Below are 26,045 nucleotides of genomic sequence, written 5' to 3'. Positions count from 1 at the left end.
ATTACTTCTCCTTGTCCTCCTCTTCATCTTGTCATTCGTCTGCTCCTCGCTCGCCTTTTTCTGTCCCTGAGTTAGCTTGCGGCTACAGGGTTCATTTAGGATGGACAAATGTTCAACCAGCACGACTGGGGATGTCCACATTTGGCACGCTGTCGTCATGTCGATAGTTCGAGGCGGATCTGTCAAGGGCTGGGAATAGCTCACCTTCTGCTGTCCAGCTTTCAGCTATAACCAGTCACACACCTGTGGTTCTAATTATCACGCAGCTCAACACAATTAGATTATTCCAAAAGCAGCTAATATTTTTTCATTACATCTCTGGATGCAATTTTAAAGCCATATATGTGAAAGTATGCTAAAGGACGAACACAATTATTAGAAGTTCTCTGCTCTTTACTTCATTACTTGCTCAGCTTGTTTTCCTTATGCAAAGAGTCCCCAGGTGCATGAATGTTTCATGGCCACCCTGCTGCTTGCCTCCCTCTGCTCGGATTCAGTCTTTTTCCATCCTCCCAGAGGAAGCTTAAACTCCACTGTCAATTGCACCCACTTACACTCTGCTACCATCATTATCAGCCATTAATGGGGAGCGCATAAGAAGGGTGTTTTGCCTTGATGACTCAATTGTTCCCTTTTTCCAGTGGGACTGTCAGAATCATCACCCTCATCATCACTGATGATGCAAAAAAAAAAAAAAAAAAAAAAAAAAGATTTAGCAAACAAGTCTGAAATTAATGACTATCAGCTTGCTTGTCTGAAATTCCTGTTTTCTATAAGATCTGGTGTCACTCCATGACACTCACTCATATATAAAAATCAAACAATTCAAATTAAACTGTGCTGTTTAAAAAAAGTTTGTACATGCAAATATCTCTCAAGACCCATATGAGATTCAATAAGGTTGACAGTAGAACAACAAAGAATAAAGATATTGACGCAATACTAACACACCTGAAATAAAAAAAATCCCTTAAAAAGAAATTCTTAACACATCCAATCAGGGAGCAACATTATCATTTATTTGGAGTTGCATTTGTGGCCACATGGTGATCAGAAGCTCAAAATCTATGCTATTTTAGCTAAATTTCTGGTCTTCATATACATCTAAGAGAAATTCATAATGGCACTGTTTGGTCTACTTTGAACAAAACCTGGTCCACTACCATAGGAAGTCTGGTCCATTTGAAGTATTGTGAACGTGAATCTGAACACTGGTGCGATGCAAAGAAGCAAACTCACTTGAAACTAGCGATCTTGGTTCCCTTGCAAGTGAACCCTGCAAGTGTACCAAGACATTCACTCTGCAATGCAAACGAACCATGCAGTAAAAAAAATGAAAGGAAATGACATAGAACGCATCGTAGTGCAGCATGCTGGATAACTCGCTGCCTCGCCTGCTGCTCATACTGAACAGATGCTATTTTAAACATATAGAGTTTGAACATCAAAGTAAAAACAGAAACCCCAAAGACTGAATAAATCTATTGTTGATCAATTGTTTACTGCCAAATTTTTGGCTTCTTTCAGAGAAGGCTGCCCCCTAGTGAGCAGTTGTTGTAATTGCACAATCAGCTTGAGAAAAGCACAGTGTGAAAACAAACGAAGCCAAATGAAAGTGCAATTTTTGGGGGGAATTGCCTACCAATGGAAATGAGTACCCCGGACTATCCTGATGTGAATGAGCCCTTAACTGATTAATGTACTTTGTACACCAGCGGTTGCTAATTTAATCTAATTACCACTGGACGACAGTTAGAAGGTGTTTACAGCAGGGTTTTAGATCTCTGAGCTAAGAACAGCTGTATTCTGCAAACTCAAGCTAAACTGACACCATTAAAAAAAGCCACAACTGTAAAGTTGCAGGCCAGACAATTACTAAATTGTTCTGAAGCTCCATAATAATTATTTACTGAATACCTACACCCTTGAAATAAAGTCTCTAAACTATAATAACTGCCTTAAATTCCTGTGTGAGTGTATTTTAGACTTTTTTGTGTAAGAGACTTGGGCTTTAATTCTTGATACTGAGGCTTTATTTTACTAATGGTCCTTCACAAGCTGAAATAAACAGAACACTGCACAGATCCCACAGTCTTCTACACTATTGTCTTTTTACACACTCAGATTCAATCTGCAATTTCATGTGATAACATTTGGAGTGATGAAGGAATGGCAAAGCCATTTTTATTTGACTCAAAATGTCAATGTAAAGCCACTTCAAACCCTTTATTTACCATTTAACACTCAAATTCTGATTAAAATTTGTATCTAAAAATGTAGATACATACCCAAAGTGAAGTGATACAAAATGGTGAACAAAACCTAATAACCCTCAACTGCAGCAAAAATGATCTGGGACTTATATTTGTCATCCTCATGTAAATAAATCTCCAAACTGTGCCACTTTAATGACAGTTAGAGCAGCTGATGTGCTAATCCAAGGCCCTGCAGCGCTGCTGCTATCTTTTCATTAGCTTTTTCTCAGACATATTACAAACAGAACATTTAACAGAAGCTGAGCAGATCTCAGTCAAGCCTGCTGGGTCTTGGTCATATTCTGCAATAGCAACAAAAAAAGTAACAGTTTCAGTAACTGCTTTCACTGACAAAAAGAAAATCAATACTAATATTAAAAAGAAAAAAAGGTTAAACTGGTCACATTTCAAAAAGCAGCAGTAAGGTAGACCATTCACCAGCCGCCATCTCAATGCCAAGTGTTCTTAAACACATTACAGACTGTCATTAATTAATTTGTTGGCTTATGAAGCGTAGCTTATTCAGGCCATTCATCACGAGCAGGAAATTGACGAGCTATCCGTGAATTGTATGTCAGACGGATATCAGCTTTAATTTTGCATCAAAGGAGGCAAGCACTACTTCATTTGTTAAATAATAATCATTTTCTTTCCAGCGTCTTTTGTCTGTGCAGAGCTTGGCAGATAGTTTATACAAAGACTCACAAGATGTGAAGGTTCAATTCAGGCAGGGTCACAGCACAGTGGGGAAGTTCATCTTGGAGCCAAGTGTTGTTTAATGGCTTCCTCCTGGTGTACGTCAACTAAGACCATCAGAACGGGCTGCGGAGAACATCTGTCCAGAATACACAGACACTTTGTACTGCTGCAGTCATCCTGTCAATCAAACACGTCCTGGCATGCCATGACATATTACCAGTGGTTACTATCGCCTCTGAAGATGTGCGCCTGCACCAGTTTGGGGTGTAAGAATGAACGTGTACGTTTATGCTTTGTATGTGTCTATGGGAAAGCGGAGATGACAGCACATCTATTTTTAGTCAAGTACACTGAGTTCTGTGGCTGTGTTATACTCCTCTGTTCCTAGGACAGGAGGCTGGGTCATCTGCAACAACAGAGAACACCGTGATGGCTCCGGCAGCGCTCTCTGACCCTGACCCTGCAGCTCCTACATCAGTGGGAGAGACTTACAAGATTCCTGGGTAGTAGTTACGGAGGACTAGATCCAGAAAAAAAAGAGATGCTTTCTTGACAGATGCCTTGTTCGTCCACCTCTTTTTCTCTGTGATGACTAATGGGCTAATAATTCAACTGTAACAGTGGCTCGTTATCTTGCTCTTTCTCATGAGACTACCACTCCCAAAACATCTATGGCCAGAAAAAAGATTTGACAAACTTGCAAGGTATTCCAAAAAAAAAAAAAAAAAAAATACAAGCTAAAACTGCATGGAAAATCCACATTACTGTCAAGGTCTGAGGAAAACCCCTAAAGATGAAAAGCAAGATATATCTCCAGCACAGTGCAAAATGAAAACCTTTTATTATCTCTTCATGCCCACTTACTCATACAGCTCTCTGTACAGTGAATTCACTCATCTGATACATGCCGATAATGAACCTTTGAGTCATGGTGACACAAAAGCTTCAGGTGTGAAATCCTTGGATCACCTTGCTCAATTCATTCGAAGGTTTCTTATTGAAATCAAGGCCTATTGTAGCTACTTTCACACAAATGGTGTAATTATCGGCCGGTTATGGGATTTTGTCAGTTACGCGAAATAACAATTTGAGAGAATGATTTTATTTTTATTTTTTCACTCTACATATATTCTTTGTAATTAAATATAGAGCTTGTTCCCTATAAGGTTACAATCACTAAGTACACATATTTTCCACTAACTCTGGTGGAATATCTTCTTTATAGTCAGAGAAAAACTGTTTCTTATTCTAATTTTAAATAAATATCTCATGCTCATTGGTGTCTGTTTGAAGGTTCAAGTGGTTCAAACTTTTTTTTTCTGTTATTTTTACATTTATAAGACTGATGTTCACCAGCACCGTGCAAGTCAGTTCAAAGCACCAGCTTTGGAAAACGTGTAGATGCTACAGCTGTGTCATTCAGGCCTCTGGATGTTTAAAATGAACTGCAAACTGACTGCTCTATTCTGTACTTGTTTAATACACTTGTACTTGACTTCACACTGAACAGATTATTAGGGAATTTGTGAGTAGTAGATGTGACACTGTTGCAAAATGGTAATTTATCAACAATCTATTCTATCGAAATGCCCCTATGTTAAGTATTCAGCAAAAATATCTTCAGTTTAAGAATTTATTATGGCAAATGATAATTATCCTCCTAATAGGCTTGAATGCTTTGAAACCTAAAGTTAAGTGGCGGGCTTTGCTCTCTTTGTTTGCCTGAGTAGGGGAGGTGGACATGTGTGCAGAGGCTGGGGCTCAGGGGCCAGGCCCTCTATCCTTCCTGTTCGGTTACCAGAGGCCTCTCAGTTATCACTTCCAGATCTCACAAGAACAGAGAGAAAGAGAGACCACTGACAGGAAGGGGATTTTTTTCCTCCCCCTTTTTCCTTTAGAAAAGTTCACAGAATGTGTGCACCTTCACATTTCACAGAGGAAAACAGTTACTCATTAGGGCTTAAACTGGGGCTACAGAGAAAAATATTAACCTAACAACCTTCAATGAAAACACACACACACACAAAAAACAAAACAAAAACAAAACTGCTTTATGGTGAAATAACTATTCTTTTAATTGATTAGAAAAACAAAAATTATTTCCATTTCCATTCATTGGCCTCTATGCAGCCAAAAGCTGCACTGGCAATTTCTTTTTATTAATAAAAACTGAATTCACAGTTGTTAGTTTTGAACTGTAGTGTAGTATATGACCATCAGCTTCAGACACTGTTGCTGTTTCTTTTTACTGCGGTCTCTGCATCAAGCTGTGTTATACCCCCCCTCACAAAGGCAGCAGTGTGAGGGAAAAAAAGTCTGTCAGTGACAGTGAGAGAACTGACTGTGAAGCTCTCATGTCATGTCCCTGTTCGTGTCACATCCCCCTCCGTTTCACTTGCTATCACTGTCTACTTCGCCTGACATTTCCACAATAATCACTTTGGTTTATCCCACTCAGCTGTGTGGCAGGCAGATGTTTGTCAGGGCACCGTATTTCTCAACATTCACACTGCTCTAATCAAGATTAACCCCTCTTATCTATTCAGTGAGTGTGTGCGTGTGTGTCCTGGATGTCCTAATTCCTAATCCTTGGCTGCATTGTATAATACAGTGGACAAACCAATTACATTCACTCTTCACTACATAATTCTCGCTTTTAGTGGAATGTACACTGGGCTTCATGTTGTGTGTTCTGGCTTACTGATAAAAAGAATCGTCCTGACCTTCTATGTGCGTGCATGTGTGCATGCTTGGACTGCACATGGAACATAAGCACTTTGTTACTCAGAGTCCCCCCAGGAGCTCCTGATGAAATCAACATGTTCTGTGAGCAGAGCCAACACTGGCCAAATACAAACGGGAGCCATCACATGTTTACCAAAGACACTCGAGGATGGTGGAGGACAGCGCATGTCAGACCAGACAAAGCTGTGGTCTTTAAATCACAGTAGTGACAAGGAAGGTTGATATCGGTTTTCAGTGATAAGCTGAGTTTAAGTACAGCTGTAAAATATTTCAGTCAAAGCAGCATGGGAAACTCCTTGCAAAGCCTGGTAAATTTCAGGGACAAAACACAATATAAACTGTGTGCACATATGTGCTCTCAAATTATTTAACGAGTAAATTCACCACTCCAGTTTAAAGAGATGAAACAATACTGATGTCATCTTGGGCTGCTTTAAAAATAGTGTCATAATTACCACAGTGACACACTAGTTTGAACAACTCTCAAAGTGTATTTTTAATTCTTCTTTATGTGCATTTACTCTTCCATTTTCTTCTCAGGTTAGCACATAATTCAACTGCTGACACTGAAGAAAGCTAGCATACTAACTATCAGAATGTTACCTGGCTGCTGCTAAAATAGCAATTTCATAAAAAGATGTTTATATAATATATTATAATATTCTAACACAAAAGCTGCATTTTTACCACTAAATTGTGTCCCATGAACCTGTAAAAACTATTAAGAAGCACTTCATAAATCACAAAGCCAGTCAGATGAAAGTGCTAATTAGCTCAGTGAAGCTAACACGTTATGCTAGCCTCTTGTTTGAGGCACTCTTTATATCCTAAAATGATTCCAGTTTTTGAGCACTGGAAGTAAGGAATACAATGTCTTTTTCTTTTGGTAACATGCCGAGTAAATCTACCAAACCATCAACTGCAGCAGAGAAACCATAATGTAGCACTAGCAAACGTGGAGTGGAAAATCGCCACTATATTCTGAATGGATAATGGCTGAAAGGGTGCATTTTTCATGAGAAAAGTAATAAAAAAAAAAAAATTCCAGACAGAAGTCTTATTTTCCTCGATTGTTACCAATTTTCAATTGAAATCTAACATCTGAAGAGTTGTTAAATCTAGAATCAAAACTGCTGGGTGGCAAAATACTAGGGTTTAAATTTAAAATGTTACATTTACCAATGGTTTGTACTTGGGGTTAAAGGAAAGCTACCTATGATGAAAAAAAAAAAAAAAAAAAAAAAAGTTCAAAAAGAGTGTGGCAGAATGTAAATTAATTACTGATATCAACATGCAACACTAAACAATCTGGCTTGAATTCACAATTTTAATATTTAGCATCAGCTGGGCTCTGTAGCCCAAACCAAAAAACAAACAAACAATGAAAAAAACTCACCTTTGTTGATTTTCAATCCTTGATTTGTCACCACGAAGGACCCCCCCACCCATTCACACATGTGGAGGAAAAACACCCCAGCACCTCACGTCTTCAACCCCTGAAAAAATAAAATCAGACAGAAAAACAGAAAACAAAACATTATCCTCCAATCTCCAAAAACTAAATTATTACATTTTAATATTCTTTCCTGAAAATCAAGCTCCCACAGTGACTTCACTCTACACAGATTCCTTTGGGCTTTGAGTAGTTTCCATCTGCGCCTGTGAAACTTTTCCTCTCTGCACGGATAAGCTCCTTCACGCTCTCGTGCCCATGAAGGACGAATCAAAAGAGCAGCCGATACCTCACATGATCGGCATGGTATCATAAACATCCCCTGCAGAGTAAGTTCACTGCCATGGCATAGTCACAATTCACTCCCAATTGACAGGTAAGTGTATTACGATAGGCCATTACTATAGCTTAGCACTTTGCCTGAGTTGCAGAGCTCCCGGCATTAGGACCTCTTGGAAATCATCATGAGTTACAAGTACAGTGTGAAGAAGGTGGAGTGTCAGATATAATCCAGTTAATGAATAAAGTAACTGCAGTATGGCATGAAACTAGAGTGTTGCTCTGTATTTTGCAGTTACACATTACGCTGGAACATGCTCTATAATTCTAGTCTTCAGACAAGGTCATTAGTAAGCAAGAGCAGAATAAATAAGGTCTCCCTTCTAATAAAGGATCTGGTTAAAGTTGTGCTTCTAGATAACTATCTTTTAGGGAGCAGAGCTCTGAACACCAGCCTTGTTTCTGCACAGTTTTTCCATCAACTACCAAGGTTATTCAAAGATCATGAGACCATGTTTTTTTTTTTACTGACGTCAAAGTAGAACAATTTAGGATACCAGAAAGGTTTGTCTAAATCCACATGAATGCCGAGTCATGGAATTTACACAGAGCTGTATTATATGTTGAACAAATAAATAAATACCTGTATTAAAAATAATAAATTAAAAAAAGATCCACAGCTGTATGACATTGGAGTTTAATTTCTATCAGGCACATGCTTGGTGATACTCATTATATTAGCCATTTCTATCCCCAGCCAAACATCTTTGGTTTCTCTTGACCTCATGCTTAGGTTGAAATTACAAGGCTAATGCTACAAATATAAAAACTGTTTAAACAACAAGGTGTATTTTCACACTCATGTAGAGAAGGCGGTCCCTTGTGCCATGTGCTTTTTTTAATCTTCTTTCTTTATGACTGGAAGATTTTTCAGGCTGCATTTCTCCCCTGCTGGAAGTACCGCTTTCTGAAAAGAGAAAGTGGAGGAGCGCTGGCGGCTCAATGGGTCGGCAGAGAGGGGAAGGAGGAGGGGGTTGACGCTGGGTGCCTCCTTTTTAAAGCCAGATTCTCCCCAGATACCTCTGTGCTATTCATCAACAGCTTTTCCAGGCCTGTGAAAAATCAATGTGCTCTGCACTGCAAACAGTTCATAATGACGGGGGATGGAGGAAAAAAAGCCCAACTGCAACAGAATTGATTTGTTTAAGTACAATAACATGGCTCTGCAGCGCAGTGAGGAGGAGGCTCCACCGCCCAGACAAAGACTGACTGGCAGTATGAAACCACAAGCAGTAATTGATAAACTGCTGGCAAAGAGCAAATCTGAAATACAGAGGCCTGTTATCTAATTAAAGGAGTTTTTCTGTAAATCACAACCTGACTAGAGAAAAACACACTGAGCTGCAAGTGTGTAATTGAGCTGATTGTCCAGTGGAGACCATGTGTCACATTTAGTGTTACCTATGCGTGAAAATGACATGCGTAAGCATTAAATGACATATGTATATGTGTTTGTAGAAAAACCAGGAATAATTAGATGTTTTATGGGTGATAAAGGTCAACTATATAACACGACAAAGACAATGTCTGTTGCACATTTTGATGCAATACTGGGATCTGATGTATTGTTTGCAACAAGTTCATTTAAGCACTCATTTTCCCCCCCATGTAACTTAATGAACGTCTTTTATTTCTGGTCAAATTGCAGCTTCCAGCTAACTGTTAAGTATATTCACACACAAATATGTTCAAATCATGCATGCATGCACACATAAACACAAACAAATGATCTGCACACCTGGCCCAGTCACCACTCCAAAGCTCAGTTCAAAGCACACGCAGGAAGTGTTTGATAAAGCCAAGTCATCAAAATGTTTAAAAGATGATTCCAGGTTTCTCATGGGAAAAAAAATAACTTTCACAAGGTGAGATTTTCCTCCTGATACTGCAAAAAAACAGAAGCCTGGAGTAAATTGTGTCAAGACAAGCCAGCACAATAAAACATTTCTCCCTGCCTCTTTTAAGCCGGCCACAGAGGTGCATTTATCATTGTTATTATTCCTTCAGAGAGGCCCTCCCAGGTTTAATTGGGTCCTCATGGAGTCAAAATCCCCTCTGTTGCTTCAGCCACCGGAGCTGGACAGGCTCATTCCTCCCAAGCCGGCTGCAGGTTTTACTGGCTGCATATCACTCTGTACAGAGTAGCCATGAACCTCACCAGTGAGCCAGAGGGAGTGGGGTCAGAGTCAGACACCACCCGGCAAGTCTGGTCAACGCCATGTGAGGACACCTAGGGAGAAACTCTCACCTTGCTATGTTCTCAACACTGTAGGGAAATTAAGCTTTCTGTTCACCCAGCCAGCTTTTAAGGGTCATTATACCCAGCGGGACTTCTAATTGGTAAATACAACAGGATTTGCAAGCATATGGATGGATTGGATTTTAGTGGAATGTACACTGGATTAGGTGTATGAACAAATGAAGAAGTATTTGGATTAAAAAAGAAATTTAGAGTTCAATAAGAACAATCTGCAAATGTTATAAGCTCAGAAAAAATAACAGGCAGGTACTTTTGCATCCCCAACAATGAATCAAAGAAATCCTAAAACCACTTCCAAAGAGAATTTTATGTTAAAAATGCTCAAATACAAGGTCTGAAACTTTTGACCTTTCATTCACCTCTCTGTAGTTCTCCACTGCAACTAGTCCCTAAGAACAAAAATTACACCTCCTTAAGCCTGTTTTCTATCGTTGATATGGCCAAGACATGCAGAACCAGGAAAGACACACATTACTGCCTTGCAAAAAGAATGAAAAAAATGCTTAAATTCAAGGAAGAAACTGGGAAAGCAGATGCCGGATTGACTGATGAATTGTTTTTAATGATTCTAAACTAGGAATCAGATAAAACACTCCAATCTTAATAATTGCATGACTTGCATGACTTTTGTGATTGTACTGCATATTTATGAGTTTTATATGTGTAGTGAGAACTTTGTGAAAAGGCTCTGAAGAACCGATGCACTGATTTAACATGAATAGAAAGAGAAAAAATGGTTAGGAACCTGTAATCTGATAAATAAAAAGACATATCAAAATTTACTTTCTTTTAGAATTTGAAGATATATGCTCATCCAGGAATTTGGAGAGAATGCACTGTTGCTCGTCCCGATTTTGGAGGAAATGTAAAAGGTTTATATAGTGGATGTTTATACTTGATTTTTTTTAAGCTGATAACAGTTTATTAAAAGGAAATGAGCTAGCAGGCTTGTTCTTTAAATTAAGAATAAAAAAAATTCTCAAAGAAAATTAGGATCAGTGTGTCTCTATCTTAAACCTAAACTGGTGGCTGACATTTTTTTTATTCTCATGTATGTGTCTGTGTAGCTCTCAGTGGGTCCGCAGCATTAACCGCCCGGGTGACCAAGCAGCTAGCCAGCTGGGCGGAGTTTTCACTCCATTTAAACCGGGCGATCAGCTGTGTCATCAGCCAGATGACCGGCTCAGATCACAAGGCTTGAGAACGCCTGTTTTAAACATGACTGGAAGAAAACAAATCAGAGTGAGTTTGCAGATAAACTTACAAAAATGTTCCAACTTGATAAAAAATGCTGATGTGTGGCCTTTATTAAAGTTAAATTAATAACCATGCATTAGAATGATTACTCAAACAACTTTTGCCTATATTTTGATTCGGTTGAGCTGCTCTAAGCAGTAGCTAAAGTTATGTCCTAAGTCAACTTCTTTATACTGAATTGTCCTTTTTTGTTAAGAGGCTTCTAATGGACAGTGTTGCACTTTGGAGACTACATCCTTTCCCTTCCATTTAAATAGCCAACTCCTCCCCGCACGTCTCCCTGGGTTATCACACAGCTGACTTGAAAAGGAGCAGACCCAGTGCTTGCAGACTGAAGGATTCAGTGTAATTTTTTTAAAGGAAAAGTGCAAAAACATGAAGAATTAAGATCAATACACAACCTTCCTATGAACATTTTGAGGAGCAGCTTCGCAAACAAGTTAGCTGGTAACCAAACGTGTGGTTTTTCTATGATAGCTATTAGTTCACTCCTTTGTCAGGGGAAAACCAGCAATAGGAAAAACCAATGTAAAAAAAATGGGGGGTTGGGGGTGGGGCATCTATATTATAATGTGTTCCCATATTTTAAACACTGACCCCATGTGGCAGAGGAATGCAATAATGAGCAGACGTTTGCATGCAAGGCACAAGTTATATGTAGATCTTTTGTCCAATTCCTTAGGTTTTTAATTTAAAAAATTTCCTAAAGTGACAAAGACTTTGCAGACAAGCATTTTTCTGCATGTCTGTGACACATGTCACTGCAGTACTGAATAGGCAACAACGAGTTTACAGAGAAAGATTTCTACTATGATACATTCGGAGGGCATGAGACAGCAGCTCAGTTAGCTCCTCAATCTACACTCTCAGCTGATTAACACAAATGCAGGCGCCTAGTTAACCACAGCTGCTGTAATTACGGCATCACACACAAACACACACAAAGGCTCTACACTAAACAAAGGCACTCTAAAAGGTGCAGTTGTCTGCATGTTGTATGCCACCAGATCAGCATTACACCAGCCACCAATTTAGTGTTTTATATATGCAAATACAGGTAATTTACTTCCTGCTGTGTATAACTTCCCAATGTGTTTGCCCTCTAGCATTAGCTTGAAGAGCAGATCTCCTAAACTAGTGAAACAACTGAGTGATCTACAATAGGTTTTCTTCCAATTGAGAAATAGGACTTTCGTTGGAACTCATTATTTCATTCAGCATTATTATTACTGATAGAACTGGCAGCTTAGATCACAAAAATAGGAACCAAATTATATATAACTGGAGTTTCACTTTAAATTATTGTGTTTTTCTGGTTCTAAGGAGTGAGCTGATGCGCCTGCATGAATTGATGGCTTTAATATTGTTTCTCCTCCTACTCCTCTCTCTATAGTATATCTTGTTTCAAAAGCAAGAGCAGCCCAAGAGGGTGCTTGTATTTTTCTTCCTTTGTTTCCAGTCTTTCCCTATCAGAGCGAGAAGGTGGTAGCAACTCCCACGAGGGAGATAGAGATAGAGGTGTATGCTTGCTGGCAGAGCGCTGAAGCAAAGAAATGCTGCACTGTATGACCACAGATGTAAAAATGATGCCTCTTTCCTCCCCTTCTCTGTCCGGCTTCATCTGCAAAGCAAATTTCTTGCCTTGCAGCCAGAGACTCTTCTTTGGTCACCTGTTTTTTTTTTTTTTTTCTTTTCAATGTTTAACCAACCTGAGAGAATGGGGAGTGTTTACCATAAAGCAATGAAGACAAGCAAAGCTGGGAGTAAGGCATATCCTCCAGCCAGCTGCAAAGTTGAGGAGGGTATAATGAGCTCTGATCAATCCAAAGAAATAACCTGTATTTGAAATTTTTAGCCCCATTTTTAATCTCCCTCCCTTATTATTTTCTTCCTCTGTCTCATAATAAGGAAAAAGAAAAAGCAGTGTGAGAGGGGAAGGGAAAAGGGGGGGATATATACACAGAGGAATCCGAGGAGCTAAAAAGAAAGCACATTACTACTGGGAGGGGAAAATGATTAAAGGCTGAGATGAACACTCTGCCAGTTCCAGCGAAAAGCGGAAGGAATTTCCAGAGCCACTAGGCATTACAAGGAGACCTGCCTCACCCTGCCATCCAACCATGACCATGTTGTCTGAAGCACATCTTCTACATCTACACATTCCGCTGGTATCTGTATTTGATGCACACACAATCATTAGTGGGACTAGAATATTGATTTTTAGAAACATTGCTACTTTCTAGGTAGAGGAAATATTTCAGATTTGACACAGACATGCACATTTGGGATTCCTTATGCTTGTGGTTGGTGCAGCTAACCAGGTCTAACAGCATTAGGATGACTCAGTTGTGGAGGACTCTTGAGGCAAAACGGGCAAAGAGAAAGAAAAACAGCAACATCAATAATGAAGTGAAGGAGACGGGGGGAAGAAAACAAAGCTGTTCATAACAAATGAGAAAACAGGCAGAGCATCTCATTGCAAGAACGCTAACGACAATCAATTAGCAATTCTTCATGATCTTGGGTGCGTCGGAGTATAAGGTGTCTTAATGAGTCCCATTTCCATTAGCTGCTCGACTCGAGAGGCATAAGGAGGAGGCTACTTCCACCAGCTCCTCCATCTCAATGCCTAATGACTGCAAGAGTGGATTACTCCATCAATTCCTCGCTTCTCTTTGTTTATCCCCAGCGTAAATAATGGTCAACCATTACAATGCATTAAGTGGCCCACTCCACACACAGCAAATGAGAGGGAGAAAGAGGAGCATGAGTGCTCCAAAGGCATCCTCCAGTGATCACCAGGAAATTGGCTGATACCAACTATGCAATGGGGGGCACAAACATTGGACACTTGATGAATATTAAGTTTTTAATGGGAGATATGACAGATAAATGGATGTAGGGGAGGCCAGATGGTTGTTAAGAGTCTGATGTCAACACTACATCAAGTCTTAATGCCTTGAAAAGCCAGTTCATCCAAACTGAGACTCTTATTCTGCAAAAAGCTGATGAAAACTTCTACTTAAACACAGTTATTGCATTACCATCTAATAGCAAACTTTAAAATCCATTCAATTTCTTTGCTATTGAAAAGCTGGACAGAATTAACCAAAATGTCACTATTTCCAGAGGTTTTTTGTTTTTAAACCATTTCAGCTCCTTTCTTCTTCTGCAATTAATTAGCAGCAATTGATGTTAGAGTTTAACTTCAAATATTCAGCACAATTTTAGGCATCTATTGACATTTAAGCAACAATGTGGGCATGTTTTACCAATAGGACCAAAATAAAACAAAAACAAAACAAATATCAATAATTTGTTGGATTTGCAGCACAAATGTAGTTTTCTAAAGTGTTGATACCACTCTAAAATTAACACAAGTAAAAAAAGAAGAAGAAATTAAACAAAAAAGTCTGCCAGTGACAATAAGCTACCTCATCATAATCATAATAATCTTATAGTTACATTTTCTTGCAACAACCGCAGACCATAGTAGGCCACAGTGAGTAAACTGTAAAGGGCACAGAGCCCCTAAACCAGAGGATAGGATGAAGTGAGCCCGGAGAGACAATTTTTTAAGTTATTTTAAGAAAGTTTAGTTTATGGGCTTTTCATGCCTGAAAACACTTGATTTAATCTGAGTGTTTCTATAGAGAAGGTACGTACTAAGATTTGAGAATTTAAAGAGAAAGACACACTTTGTGAACTTTTAATATATTGTTCTAAGCCTTTAATATCAAATTAAATAAAATAGATCTACTCCACTTGTATCATTTGAGCATACTGACCCATTAAGGTCGGAAGTATAATTTAGCTTGCCTATTTCTTTTAAGGGAAATAATAATTTTTCGTCATTTTAATTTAAGCTGCAGTTATTCAAAAGGGACAGATATAAGACTATAAACTAAATTTCCTCCTGGGTTGTACCAATCAATATTGCACCCAAGGCTCCATCACTCTTTTTCTATTTTCCTTTCTCTTTCTGACACTGTCTGGTGTCTCTCTTGTCACAGTCCTGGACAGAATGAAAATGAAATGCATCAGCAGAAAAACACACAAGTGGAAATGATCTCTCCGCTCTGGCCGCTCAGGTCATGAATTCAGCTAACTGTGCTTATCACAGGCTGCTGTTATTAGTCTTAATAGCAGGCGCGACAACCCGCCTTGAGAAGAGATGGGCTCTGCTTCCCAGGGCTCACCACAGACAGGTGATTCTCATCTGCAGTCTCTTCATGTGTCATAGCGAGGGCAATGCAGCCTGAGAAAAGTCAGGCAGCTTATTAGAGTAAAACATCAGAGACAGGCAGGCCATTACATACACCAGAGACATGTGTTTTTACACACTTTGCATCAATCAAGAGCAAATTTAGCTTTCAATCTAATTTAAACTGTGCTTTAGGAGGATGTAAAGGCTCAAAACAATCATATCAGGTGCTTTATTTATTACATAATTACTAAATACACACATAAGCATGCTGTTTTGATGAACTCGTAGCTTTTATTGCAGCCACCTGATCGTTTTACTTAAAATGCTTTTTTAAAGGGCCTTACTACTACTCGCATAATGTCGACTAAGAAGATGAATTATTAGTTACTTAGCTAAGTCATCCATCATCGCTGAACTAATACAACATATATTACACTTTTCTTCCAATGGAAAATCAACCACATTTCTTTAGAATTTCAGCCAAACACATTTATTTGACTTAGTGTAAGATGAGATATTTTTTTTTCCAGTGCTGAGACGTGTATTTGTGGAATAAAGTCTAACTGGGAACAAAAATATTTCTTTTTTCCTTTGAACGAAAGGTTACTTTCTGCAGTCAGTGAGGGCCCTTACTGTGCTGCCATTGAATTGGTCGGCCAGCCTTGCCAGCCTGGTGAGATGGAGCGGCAAAGTTAAAGTGTCACGTCAGGAGCCTTACAAAGTTAAAAACCAGTTGAAAGAAGCACATACAAAAAAAACATAAGAGAAGGCAACCTACATCAACACCTTCGCATAACAGAAATACCGTTGAACTTTACTCCTTACTGCCTTTAACATGAAGCCAGACAATCAGCGTTTAAAAAAAAAAAATGTCAGGACATCTTTTCAGGCAGAATGCTTTCCCGCGAGCCGGAACCATCCTCCACCACTTCACTCCTTCACAAACAACCAGGCTTGTGACTGGGACTATGTCAACATGTTGCTCTGTTTAGATGGGGAAGGAGGGGGAATCGCTTTGATCCACATTTGAGGCATGTTTTTTTTTTACTGTGGAGAGCCAGTTAATGTTTGGAGTGAGAGTTGGCATGTTTCAACTCTGTGCCATTTAAAATGACAGCATAATATTTTGGCAAATTTAAAGGTTTCAGTGGTGTGAAACCTCTAAACCACAACAAGACAGCAGAGACAGCAGAAGCTGTGGCAACTTCTTATCATCACTGAGAGATGACACTATTTTACAAACATGAGGGGTAGAGATATTGGGCAGAACAGGCTGTAACTGCAGATTTCAGCGTAAAACAATGGAAGTCTGTCCCGGCTTCTGGCCTGAACAATGACAGGATGACATGAAGCCTGACAGAAACACACACACACACATAACAGTGGGGTCTTTGCTGAAGACAGGAGAGGCAGTTTCACAGAGTAACAACACTGCCAAAAAACATAGCCTCGTCTTCCTTTTTTCTTCTTCAACATCTTTTATGTATTTTGGCACTTCTGGCACTCGTAAGTCAAAAGTGAACGGTCAAACTTTGATCACCACCCTGAGCAGAACACTGTGGAGTAAAATGAACCAGCCCCTGCTCAACTAAGTAAGGCATGAGCTCAGTACGTCTGACAAGGTGTCAATAGTTTCCATCCAAATGTTTCCAGGAGGCTGGGCAAGTTAAAAAAAAACAAAAAAAAACACTTTTCTAACCATTATGGTCAGAAATATATCATAAGTGTCCATCAAAAATCATGAAATGATATAAGAGTCAACATTATGTTAATTTCCACTTTTACCATTAAATGTTGGGTCAAACTTGAACAAGTTTACATCCTTTAATTGTGGCAAAAACAGCTCACTTTTTGTTTGCTACCTAACTAGGCACTAGGTTAGATAGGTTATGCTAATGTGTTACATGATAGTGTAAGAGAAGAAAAGCCTGGTCCACCAAACACAGTATTTTAGACAGTAACTTGCTTTGGACTCTATAAAACTTTTATAACTTTAAAACCTTCTATATGGTCATTAAGCTATTTAACACATGATAAAACATCAAATGGACTATTTAAATCATTACAAAGGAGTGTCAGTCAAACCTCAAACCTTGGAAAACCATCAGGACGACAGAAAAACATGAAATTTGTTCCCAACACTGATAACTGGACATGTATGTCTTCTCCTCTGTTCAACCATATCAAATTCGATTTTCCACCCTTCAAGTGAACAAAATCCTCCAGTGACTGTTTCCAGTGATACATTCTGCATGTGTGCTGTGATTTATTCTTCAGTTGTGTTTTCTTTGTACTGCGTTATGCACAGTATTTCTTTTTCAGTTTTATGTCAAATTGTTAATGCTTATAAAACCTTAAAGCAACACTACATAAGTTTCTGACCACAAAACCCCATGCTTCTTACTTATTTTTAAAGAACTAATTTGTTATGTGCATCATGTGACAGGTGTGTTTTGCTTCACGGTACTGCATCACACAGAAGCAACTGGATATCAACCTACAGGCATTTTTGGATGCACACCATGGCTGATTCAGTTAAGAAACCCAACAGGACATAGTTGGAAGAAGCAAGAAAAGGGAAGAAAATGACAGAGAAAGAGAAACAACAAGAAACAACATCAAACAGACCTGTACCCCTTACAGAGAGCTCAGACAGAATGAAAGAACAATTCCAAATTAGTCTTTGTTAGGATGCACCAAAGTAAGAAATTACTTGTAAGTCATTTTCTGTTTTATTAAACAATAAATCTGAAGAAAAAGCATAATGTAAGAAAAATGTAAAACGATAAACTTTATTTCTAGATTATCCAGAAAAAAAACTACAACTTTATAATAGGAACCTTATAAAATAGCTTTTTAAGTGTCTCTGTTTGTTTTAAAACTCAAAAGGTTGGGAAATAATTTATTAGTCGCTATTTATTAAGAAGGCTGAAGAGAAGAAGACTTTTAAATTCTGATACTAGTCTGCTTTACTTCGTATTTGGAGGATGCACTTTGCATGACTTCCTAGATTTTAAGTAAAATTTAAAAAAATCATCTTAAAATTACCCTAACACAAGAGACAAGAGAATAAATACACATACATGAAAAGTTTAATAAAAAAAAAGAACAGAATGCAAACACTGTAATCCTACATTAAATCTGTTACCTCCCATATGCTACTGAAGAGTCTCAAAGTGCCCTTCATTATTAATGTCCTCAGAGAAGGATTTAAAGCAGCTTTGCTGCTCTTATCAATCATTCATCTGCTTTCCATTGAACACACTCCGATTCTCTGGTGTCAAATCAGACCCGAAGCGGCCGAAGAACCACCAAGTTGAGGTCTCACTTTAATTAAACAAGGCTGACGTGAGCTACTAACATCTGCTTGCAAAACGGCCAACAATGCAACACATATGTGGGGATCTTGAGTTATCTGTAATCTGTCAATCATCCAATACATGACACTCTGGCCTCATAAATTAAGAATAGCATGCCGGGGTCAAGTTTTACAGAATCCACCACGTGTCTTTGTGTTTTGAAAACTCGTCAACAGCAAAAAGTTATTATTAAATCTCATACATATATATATATATATATATATATATATATATATATATAAACCAGCTTTTTGTCATCTTCTTTCACCCTGCATTCTGTCTATGAAAGATCCCATTTCACTCTACAGCGGCAGGCGTTTGGTGAAAAGCAGCAAACATAATCAAACTTTGTGGTCCGTCCCTCTGCGGAGTATAAAATGAAAGCCTATCGTGCAGAGTTCTTCAGTGGCAGTCTCCAATTACTGTCTGCTTGCAAGTGTTCACTGCTCTGGAACTTTTCCATTTCATCATTACACTCAAGCTGCCCTCATCGAAAACCAACCAGTGGCGGTGGCAGTGGTGGCAGCAGAAGCACAGTGGACCATGTCATCCGTGCACAGCGAGAGGGGGATCCTTCCAAGCTACAGCGAGTTCCACGTTTTGTCTGCAAAGAGATATTTAAAACTACACAAACCACAGGTGCAGTGGACTTCTTTAAACTAACACAGCGAGAAGGAGGCAGGGCAACACTCAGGTCCCCCTTGGCTATGTTTGTCATATATATTCAGTAGGTCAACTTTCTCCCACTCTCATTAAGAGGTAAAACATTGAGGCAAGAAACCCAGCTTGCTTCTGATGCCTGCAGGAAATGTTTCAGTTTGTGCACCCAGAAAGCCACTGATGTAATTGTTCTCCAGCCCTCACAATGAATACCAAGACAAGAAAGAGGGATTATTTGATGCAACTTCCACTCAAGAGGTCAATTCAGACTGTCCAATCAATACTAATCAATGGAGAGATGACAGGAGATGAAATTCCTTGTGCTGAAACCAAATGCTGTCGAATCAAGTTAGAGCCTGCAGGCTTCACTCGTATCTAGAGACACAAAGTATCTGTGTACATTTAGTCAAGTATAGCATTTGAGAAGAATCTTAAAATATATGAAAGTGGTGTAATTATAGACTGCCTTACCCTTTCATTTCCCTGATTTTCAGTGGGAAAAATACTACTTTAAGTTATCTTTCTGGTTTATTTGTTTATATTCAATAGGAAGCTTTTGGTTTTTAAAATGCAAAGAACCTGTATGTCCTTTAACCCCAGTGGATGCAACTCACCTTAGCATCTTTACAGATGAAAAACACACTAACTGATATAGTTGCACTCAGTTGAACAATGCATCCAAGCAGTACAAGCGCACAGAATGAAAGTAAAGAGCAGTACAGAGTCAAAGGCATTAAACCGTCCTCTAAATTCACCAGATTTTTATTTTACAAAGCTTCCTTGGGATGAGGCACAACTTGCCCAATCTACCAAGCAACCCAGGCACCCATGACAACTCGAAGGGTCTTGTGGATATTCCCCGATGGGGACAATTCTGCAGAAAGCCAAAGACCAGAACAGGTTACTTAAAGGATAAAGTTGTTCTACATGCTACACAAACAGCTGCAGTATTGTCCTCTGTAGGTCTGTTTTACTCTCCTTGCACTTTGGAAGTGAGGGAAACTGGGCCAGAAGCTCTCAAGACTACAATGCTCCCCAACAGGTCAGAGCTAACCAATTACTGGGTGTTTAGATCCTTCTGTATTTATGGTAGCATATATGCTTTAAGGTATCTCAAGCTGAAGAAGCTACAGCTTAAAATGTTCTATGCCACTTTCTAATTAGCTCAAAGCTGATTGCAACATCATGCAAATTACTAATCTACAAATTAAATGGAGCACTGACTGAGTTCAGCCTGTAGAAGAACAAGAGCAGGAAACGATTATTTAATGAGACAACCACAGAAATCTCTGCTGCCACACTAAGACAGTCTGACCCCTTACCACAGCTCAGCAGTGCTGCCAAACAGCAGTCATGGCAGTCTAGACGAGGCCAAGCTGCAACCGGGGCCTCCCGAAAGCTCTTGTAATGCACAAGGAATTTGGTGCGGTTTCCTCGGAGCAGAGAGGAGACGCATGAATGAGAATAAAGAGAGGGCAAGATCCCCGCAGAGGTCAGAGCGCGTCCCTGGAGGTGTCAGAGAGAGTAAATGGGCATGACTGCAGGACACAGGGGTTGTAGCTGCTTTACTGCATCCGCCTCATCTTTGCAGGGGGCCCCAACACCAAATCGTCCCAGAGCACCTCAAAACCGGAATCAGCTCCTCATGCATGCTGCACAAATTAGAACAGGAAGCGACTGTCAGCTTCTGGAAGAAATCACCACCTTACTGCAAAACAAATAAACGTGTGACATGGAGAAAATTTCTAGGAAGGATGGAGGGAGCTGCATGAGGAAGGTTGATGCTTGTTTGATGACTGCAGAGGATGCCACTGGTTGTCTGTATGGCTGGTTGAAGGCTGACACCAGCATAAAGACCTATGAATATTCAGTGACTAAGTAAATGAGGTAGATAGCACTTGACATGTTTAACATCCACCTTTGGCACCTTCTCTACAAAGCCAACAAGGTGACGCAGCGGAACAAATATGTCAGCTGTTTGTGGGTGGCTACAATCCCTGCTGATAAATCGGATGCTTTCTAAACAAAGAGATTGAGTTTCAGTAGGTGAGCTACATCAAAATAAGCTGGACCCGGAGAAGCAATCTGATGTCCTCAGTGGGATGTGAGTTGCTAAAATGATGTTTTTGGGCACTGAAATGAAAATTGTAGCATTATGCCTTGCAGTACGCTGACATTTCCATTCTAAGAAAAATATGTTTCTCCTAACTATAATCCCTGCTGGTATCAAAATGTTTGCTCTCTAAATATTTACCAACCCAGAGTCACATCTAAAGCCTAACACAGGCACCTTGAGACTTCCTCTTTTTTTCCAAGTGTTGTGTCCCAAAGGAAATGCAGTGAAAGCACTACAGACTATGTTGCAAGTGAGTAAACTATCTGAGCACACAACACATTCCTTCAACACCTCAAACAGCTTTGAGAAAGAAAAAAGTATCTGCTGCCAACAAACTGCTTTCTAAAAATCACTGTGTGATAGATGCGTGAGCATCCATTTGGTGTCGCATATGCAGTGTTTTAACACCAAAAATGAAGACATTGGTAAATGTATTACTCAAATAGGCAAAGTAATGTAAATATTGACACTTTGATAGTCGTCACCAGGCTTATCCAGTCGACTAGACTGGTTAGAGCCATTTAACATCTGCTCGGTATTATTCCAGGTAAGAGAGTTAAAGGAAAATTCCACTGACTTTTCAGAATCACCCAGTTACTGAGGCGTCAAAAGTGGCTCTGAAAAGTTTATGGCATCGTCTTTCACAAAGAGCAGCTTTGAAAGTATTTAGAGAGACCTTTCAAAAATTGGACAGGATCATAACGCAGTCAGGCATTATGTTAGTTGGGATAAATTTTCAAACCTGTGGTCATTTAAGTTTCACAATCATCAGCTTTATCAACAACCAGTCAGTTGTACAGTTGTACAGCACCTTAAACTGGATTTACATTCGCACGGTGTCTGTTTAAGGTCGGTTACAGCATCACAGACGTCGAGGTGAGCGTCGTGCACCTCTTCTAGACCTAACTTGCACTGCTGCTTCTCGTTGAAACAACACGCCGCTGTAATCCTACGCTCAAGTGCGAGAACACATTTCACCAGCATCAGCTGTGCCAGCCCTCCCGTGCACAGAGTATAAATCCAGCTTTAGACTTGTTACACACTCCGCCAGAACAGAGAACTTTGTTCTTGTTCTTGCCATGTCAAGAACAAGAAAAAAAATCTTCTTGGCCCTGTTATTTCAAACTTCCACAAAAGCTTTGTCCAAGGTCAAATTATCTGTTTGATCATGCTGAAGCTTTTGTATCAGTGGAAAACCAGAAATGACAACTATCCATTTCATGCTTCTGTGTTTATCCCACCCACTTCAAATTTCTGATTAATCATGCCATTTTTCTTGGACACCACACGGGAAAAAAGTTCTGCTTGGCTGATTTGTCAAAAACAAGTCACAAAAATACCCAAACCAGGACTGTGAGAAAAAAGACATCATTTTGATCTTGCCGCCTCAAGAACAAGAACAAAGTATGTAACAGCCTTTATGCAGGTGTTAAGGTTTCTATAAACCAAGCAGACAATCACATGTTGGGAATGTCAGAGAGTCATTCAGCCTCTTGCACACTTTTATTTTTGGTGCATGATACAACTTTTTAACTGTTAAACCACATAGAAACTTTTTTTCTTTCCAATTTAATATGTCAAACAGCAAACAGGTCAATATGACTGACTATTCAGAATAGCGAATGAATACACGAGAAGGGAGTTAACACTGATGGCAGAAGGCAAACAATCTCTACTCATCTGTGGCTCAGGTCGACCAATCGCTGAAGAGTTTTGGTTTAAATCCCAGTCTTTCTGTTGTTGTGTCCTTGGGCAAGACACTTCAGCCACCTTGCCTCCAGTGTTTGCATTGCTATGAATCAATGTTCAGTGGTGGTCAGAGAGCCTGTCACATTTTTGTCAGTCTACCCCAGGGTATCTGTGGCTACAGTCGCTATCACTGAGTAGAATGTGGTATCAATGAATAAAAAGGCTTCACTGTGAAGTGTGTTGGGTGTCTAAAAAAGTGCTATATAAATGTAATCTATTATTATTATCCTAATTTCCTCAAACTGATCAACATGGTCAAAAGGAAATCATGTGATAAACCTGATTCAGAGACGTGCTCTGTTTGACATTACCAAAGTGAATACTGTTTTATATACACCCTTTATCTTTATCTTCTTGTATTCTCAGTGAGCTAGACTTATTACTACAAATGTCAGCAAAAAATATGACCACCATTGAGCCCATCCCACTTCCTGATCCATTCATTCCAAACACCGGTGAGTCAGTACATGCACCTTTCAAACTTTGTGACACACACGACCACAGCTAACACACCCACCACCTAGATGCTGATGATGCGCGTCATCTGTGCCACCTCATGAACAATTCATATATATCCGTATGGCTCCTACATAAAAATTAAAGAAGAAAAAAAGAAAAAAATAACATAAGCAACAACTGTTTAGTCCTTCCTATTCTTGCAGATGAAGACCCACAACGCATGGGCACTATGACCTTAGCAACTCCCTCCTTGTTGTCTGCAGTTGCTCATATAATGCTGTTCATTTAACCAGGCGCTTACCACCATGTAAAATTAAAGCCATTTTCACACCAACTGTAGACCCTGCCACAACAACCTGGGCTGACTCGAATGTGTGGAAACAGCTTAAGAAAAGCAGGAAATGTCTGGCAAATTTGAAAATAACATGTTATCTAAAATGCAGCTGAACACACAAATGAGTCACTGCTGATTTCAGCTATTTACAATCATTTTTCTGTTGATCCGCCACTCAAAAATCCACCTCATGTTGTTAATTCTGTCATTGTTTGACTAAGATTTAACATGATGTGAATATTTATTGGGGATTATTCCTTAGCAAGTTTTTTTTTATAGCTGCTTGGATTCTTTAGCTTAAAAACATTTACTTTTGAGTGATTTGTTGACTGATCAATTAATTGATCAACAGCATGTTAAACAGCAACAAGATTCCTTATGTTGTCATCCCATTCAGCTCTGGGAAATAATAATGCATAATCCTATCATATTGACATGAGTATTTGACTCTCACTGTGCAGATTGGTTAGATTTTTGATGGAGTATTCCTTTAATCAACTGCACAGATATGCATGCATGCACTAAGAGGTTGTTGCCACTGAACAAAAACAAAGTTACACAAATGCACACTAACTACTTATTACTCCACCACCATTCCACCCACCGCTCAGTGCACCCTGCCTCCTGATAAGCTGGTTTGCCAGGCTTACCAGCGCCACTCATGGCTCCGTTTGCACAACTGCTCCATTGTTGCCATGCAGAGTGGACAACTGCACTTTGGACCTTTCAGTAGGGAAAGCCTTTAATTGTGTTTCCCTTAAGGGCATCCACTGTGGTTTATCTGCAAACTGCCAACCACACACACTTTTAAAACACTGCATTAGGATGTCCAAAGAGAGAAAACATAAACAGTAGCCATTACGTATCCTGTGCCATGGCTATTAAGTACTATGCAGCCAGTTTGCCTTGCTGCTGACTTTCCTGGAGCCTTTAAAAGACTCATAAAAAGGCAGCTGAATTATCTGTGTAGCTGGAACCTGATCCACTGCTGGCTGACCTTTTCCACAAAGCAATATTAAACATAATAGTTGGGCTGAGTTAAGTGATTGCAATTTATGAGTCCATTTAACTTGATTCAATATTGGATGACAAATGATTACCTCTGTGAAGTAAAGCTTACGTGCACGAAAATAACCCTGCTAGGCACAAACTCAGAGCTTTGTTAAACGTAACAATCAGCTCGGTGTCTGCTGCGAGCCTGCAGAGGGCTGAACAGAATTTTAAAAATGCATGACAAGAGTAGAAGAAGCTGCATATTAAATACACACATATCCTTTTTTGTGCATGGCTTGAACTCTATTAAGCTAAAAGTGATGCGTATTGAATAGATGTTACCTCTGAATCTGCTCGACTGGCCAAATGGTTTAAGTGTATCAAATCCATTTTCCTGAGTGCATTGAGGAAGTGTCAAAATGAAACATTTTCAATTTAGCCCTTTCAGGTCCAAGATTTCTTCATCCTGCTGTAGAACAAGGTGCTTACCCAGCAAAAACAGGCCGCAACACGTTGCTAAACGTGGACGGAGCTTTAAATTAGCCCGACTCCATCCACATATTTGATTCACTGTGCAGTCAAAAAAGAGTTACATGACTTTCAGGCACCCGGCTTAGACTATAAAGAAACAATGTAGCCTACTTTGCACACTCCTCGCTGCTCTCTTTTCAGCCACATCCTCTTGGATTTTATGACTCTGGTTAAAATGCAACCATTAAATATTCATGTGCAAGGGCTTTCACCCGTGAAGCAGCTTCCCGCTCTCTTTCTGCAAGCTTTAGAGAAAGTGAGAAACTTTTTGATTGTAACTGACAGGAGCTAAATATTAAAACAGAAGCTCTGGGAGTTCAGCAAAGTGTAGACTACTCCTCTCCACTATCTTCCAGGGCTGATACAAGCCTTGCCTTCTTGCCTTTCATCCTCCTTGTCCTTAAAATTGTCACACTGTGGCGAGACTTGTAGGGTAAATTAACATGACAATACAAACAGTGGAGATAAATGAAAGTAAATGCTATGAACAATGACGTTTTGAAGATTAATGGAAACCGCCCAAAGAGAATCAGCAAGCATCACAAAAACTATATCTTTAAAAAGCATTGCTCATTAATTTTTCACTTGTTGTCTCAACTGTTTATTATGCAAAACATCTATCAGCAGCA

At 39.4% G+C, this 26,045-nt stretch overlaps 1 protein-coding gene across 2 annotated transcripts in view; it reads right to left on the bottom strand.

Annotated features, from left to right (window-relative positions):
• Positions 1–26,045, bottom strand: part of LOC121632600 (zinc finger MIZ domain-containing protein 1-like) — a 111,932-nt gene that overhangs the window by 73,510 nt on the left and 12,377 nt on the right. For both annotated transcript variants that reach the window (XM_041974227.1, XM_041974228.1), the window contains exon 2: positions 7,096–7,195. The gene's annotated coding sequence lies outside the window, so the exon portion shown is untranslated. The remainder of the gene's footprint in view (positions 1–7,095; positions 7,196–26,045) is intronic.

The sequence above is a fragment of the Melanotaenia boesemani genome, chromosome 21, assembly GCF_017639745.1.
Source record: "Melanotaenia boesemani isolate fMelBoe1 chromosome 21, fMelBoe1.pri, whole genome shotgun sequence".
Taxonomy (NCBI): domain Eukaryota; kingdom Metazoa; phylum Chordata; class Actinopteri; order Atheriniformes; family Melanotaeniidae; genus Melanotaenia; species Melanotaenia boesemani.
Note: the sequence above shows the minus strand (reverse complement) of the source record. Positions and strands in the feature narration are given on the sequence as shown.